The sequence below is a fragment of the Arachis hypogaea genome, chromosome 19 (assembly GCF_003086295.3).
Source record: "Arachis hypogaea cultivar Tifrunner chromosome 19, arahy.Tifrunner.gnm2.J5K5, whole genome shotgun sequence".
NCBI classification, from domain to species: Eukaryota; Viridiplantae; Streptophyta; class Magnoliopsida; order Fabales; family Fabaceae; genus Arachis; species Arachis hypogaea.
The window spans coordinates 28637558-28641768 of NC_092054.1; the positions used below are offsets into that span (position 1 = coordinate 28637558).

At 38.4% G+C, this 4211-nt stretch overlaps 1 long non-coding RNA gene across 1 annotated transcript; it reads left to right on the top strand.

Annotated features, from left to right (window-relative positions):
* The first annotated feature begins 858 nt into the window (after positions 1-858).
* Positions 859-2019, top strand: LOC140182482 (uncharacterized). The gene is made up of 2 exons (XR_011878133.1): positions 859-996; positions 1110-2019. It is a non-coding gene; the product is annotated as an uncharacterized lncRNA (long non-coding RNA).
* The last annotated feature ends 2192 nt before the right edge of the window (positions 2020-4211 follow it).

The following is a 4211-nucleotide window of genomic DNA, read 5'->3' on the forward strand; positions in this document are numbered from 1 at the left end:
TCTGATTTGTAACCTGTGTCTGGCGTTTAACTCCATAAAAGGGCAGGAAGTTGGTGTTTGAACGCCAGTTTGCATCGTCAAAACTCGGGCAAAGTATAAACTATTATATATTGCTGGAAAGCCCTGGATGTCTACTTTCCAACGCAATTGAGAGCGCGCCAATTGGGTTCTGTAACTCCAAAAAATTTATTTCGAGTGCAGGGAGGTCAGAATCCAACAGTATCTGCAGTCCTTCTTTAGCCTCTGAATAAGATTTTTGCTCAAGTCCCTCAATTTTAGCCAGAAAATACCTGAAATCACAGAAAAATACACAAACTCATAGTAAAGTCCAGAAATGTGATTTTTATTTAAAAACTAATAAAAACATAGTGAAACTAACTAAATTATACTAAAAACTACTTAAAAACAATGCCAAAAAGTGTATAAATTATCCGCTTATCAACCATAAAGCCTGCAACCCATCTTCCTAAGTGGTTTCTCAATAAGCCACCGCATCCCATAATGCCAGGATTTTTATCTGCTGCTCCATCCGTGTTAAGTTTAATCCAGCCTTGTAGCGGTTCTTTCCAGCCAACATAAACCTCTATTCTTTTTGGTGTTTTCCTCAGCAATCTTTTCTTCTCAAATGCCATCTTAATTTGCTCTACATGTTTCTTGATTACCTATGTCGGATTTGATGGTCTTTGAAATGGAGGTGTGAAAATTTCCTTATTTCTCTAATACCATGGCCACCAGCAAGTTACTAAGAATTGGGAGATCCATTCCTCATTTTTGGACAAGCCCAGATCCATGGACAGGTTCCAATGAATCCAAACATTAAAGGGAGCTCTAAAGAAGTTGTTAAGGTGATTGGGATGGACAATGTTAGCCCATATTCTTGAGGCTAAAGGGCATTCTCTCATAACATGTGAGATTGTTTCCACTGTTCCAGAACATGTGACAATTAGGGTTCATTCCAAATATTTTGTTTCTGTGCTCTGATGTCATCAATTTTTGGTGAGCAACCTTCCAAAAGAACACTTTGATGCGCTGAGGCCCCTGCCACTTCCATAGTATATTCCACAATTGATTTGCTTCCGTCCCTTAATCTGCTATTGCTTTATATGCAGAAGAGACTGTGAACATGCCATCATGACTCAATCCCCATCTAATGGTGTCCGCCCCCAAATTCTCATTTGCTGGAACAAGAGCACGAATGTGTTCGAAGATGTCTTCTGGGAGGTACCTCTTGAATAGTTGAATATTCCAATTTCCATCGCCAAGAACCCCTTCATTGACCTTCATTTCAATGTTTATGCTCTCAATATTGTTGTTTACTAGCTGAATCAAAGGGGGAGCATCTTTCACCCATCTATCCAACCACAACATAGTTGATCTACCATCTCCAACCGCTATTAAAGTATGTTTGGTAAATGTTTCTCTGATATTAGCTAAAGCCTTCCAGAGGGGGGAGTCTGCACTTGTCTTATGCATCTCTTGCAGAATATTTCTATTCCTTCCATACTTAGCATAAATGACCCTTGCCCACAACGCTTCCTTCTCATGCATCAATCTCTACATTAGCTTCATTAGGAAGGCCTCATTCATTTTTGCTAAATTCTATAAACCCAATCCACTAGCTTCTTTTGGTTTGCAAATAGTATTCCAATTGACAACATGTATTCTTCTCTTATTTTCTTGTTCCCCCCAAATAAAGCTCCTTTGCATTTTCTCAATTTTGTTACATATCCCTTTAGGAATCATTGAGTACATCATGTTGAAGTTAATTGATGGACTGATGGTCATTTGAGCTAGTGTGATTTTTCCCGCCAAGGAAAGGCAGTTTGTTTTCCATCCTTTCATTTTGCTTGCAATTCTTTCCACCACATTTCTGTAATTGTCTTTTCTTTTTCTATCATTTGTAAACATAGAACCCAAGTATCTTCCCAGTTGTTTTGTTTGATCAAAGTCGCTTCTATTAGTTATCCAGTTAATCTCATGTACTCCCACATTTTTGGAGAAGTAGATCGATGTTTTTGCTACATTTACTTTTAATCCCGATGCTGCACCAAATTCCTCCAACACCTTCATTATGTTATCAATTTGATCTATTGATGCTTCAGCAAATAGAAGAAGGTCGTCAGCAAATAACAAATGAGAGATATGAGGTCCCTATCTCCCAATTACAAATGGTCTCCAAGAACCACCTCCTACCCGTTCCTCTATTAGTTGAGATAATTTATCAACCACAATCACAAATAGGTACAGAGAGATTGGGTCCCTTTGACGTAGGCCACGAGTGGGATTAAAAGCTTGGGTTTTGCAACCATTCTAAATAAGTTTGAACTCTGCTGTTGTTACACACCCCATTATGATGCTTTTCATGTGCTCAGGGATGCCAAACTCTTGCAAGCAATTATTAATGAATTCCCAACTTAGGCGGTCATATACTTTTTCAAAGTCGATTTTGATCGCCATATACTTTTTCCTACCTTTTATTCTTCTCATGTCGTGGATAATCTCCTTGGCAATTACTATATTGTCATGTATGGTTCTTCCCGCAATAAAGCTCGATTGGTTTGGGGCTATCCTATTTGCCAACATTGGTTTGATACGGGCAACAAGAATCTTGGACTAGCAATACACAACATTGCATAATGCTATTGGACGGAATTAGGAGATGGTTTCAGGATTTCTTATTTTTGGAGTTAGTAAAAGTAGAGTTTGATTTATCTTCTTGATGTACTTTGGATTCTGCCAAAGTCTTTTAACGTACTCACACATTAAATCATTCATTATATGCCAATTGTCTTTGAAGAAACGAGCCGGAAAGCCATCCTCTCCTGGGGCTTTGAGAGAGCCAATGTTGAACAGTGCACTTTTTATTTCTTTTTGTGTTGGCACTGCATTGAGTGTTGCTTCTGATGGGCCTTTATAAGGAGGGTAGGAGACATTGGTCAATAAATCTTGGTTGCCATACTTGTCTTGGTGGTACAACTTATTGAAGAACATCACCGCCTTCTCTTTTAGTTTTTCTTGATCCTCACACCAGCTGCCATCTTCATTTTTTAACTTGATAATTTGATTTTTCCTTCTTCTTGTGATGGATTTTGCATGATAATATTTTGTGTTTCTATCCCCTTCTGTTATCCACTGCTGTCTTGACTTTTGTAACCAAAAGATATCTTCTTGGTCAAGTATGTTCTCCATTTCTTGGGTCAATTCTTTCTCAAGCTTATCGAGAAACTGATTCTTCCCATAATCATGAGCCTTTTGTACGCCATTCAGTCTTCTTAGAATAGTATTTTTTCGCCTAAAAAGATCCCCAAAAACCTCTAGATTCCATTTTTTCAAGTCATTAGCAAGGGCCTCTAGAGCTTGGGGTATATTTACGTCTCCTTTCTAAGACACTTTGACATAATTCTTGAATTCTGAGTGTGCCTCCCACATAGCTTCATACCTGAAAGGCTTGATTCCAGTGTCAATTCTATTTGGGCAGGTTCTAGCAAGCAGTGGATGGTGGTCAGAATTTATTCTTGGAAGTACCTCAATCCGGGCCTCTGAAAAAGTGGTTCTCCAATCCAAATTTGACAAGGCTCTGTCTAGGCGTTTAAAGACTCGCTCAAGCCCATCTCTAGCAGCTCCTTTCCAAGTGTATTTATTTCTAATAAACCCCAAATCCATCAATTTTCATTCATCCATTCTCTCCTTGAATCTTCTGCATTCTTGGCTGTTGCTTTTGGAACCTCCTTTCTTTTCAGTGGGGTCTGCAATTTCATTGAAATCCCTAATAAGCATCCACAGTTCTCTCATGCCATTACCAATCTGTGTAAGTTGCTCCCATAGCTCTTTTCTTAAGTTTTCCTGAGGGCTTGTGTAAGCTGCAGTTAGCCACCATTCTTCCCTTTGAAACTCCTTCACTTTTAGGTGAACATATTGTTGATGAGAGGCATTGATGCTAATTTGTAGATTATCATCATCCCACATAATCCAAATTCCACCACTATAGCCTCTAGCATGCTAAAAAAAAAGAGTGTCGAAAGCCCAGAGATTTTATAGTTTCTTTAGCTTTTATACTACTACATCTTGTTTCTACTAAGATAGTTATGTTAGGTTTATGATTCTTCTTCATTTCTTTGAGAGTTCAAATCGTGGCTTTATTTGCTACTCCCCTAACATTCCATGCTATAATTATCATAATTAAGCAGAGTAAGATAAAGAACCTGAAATGA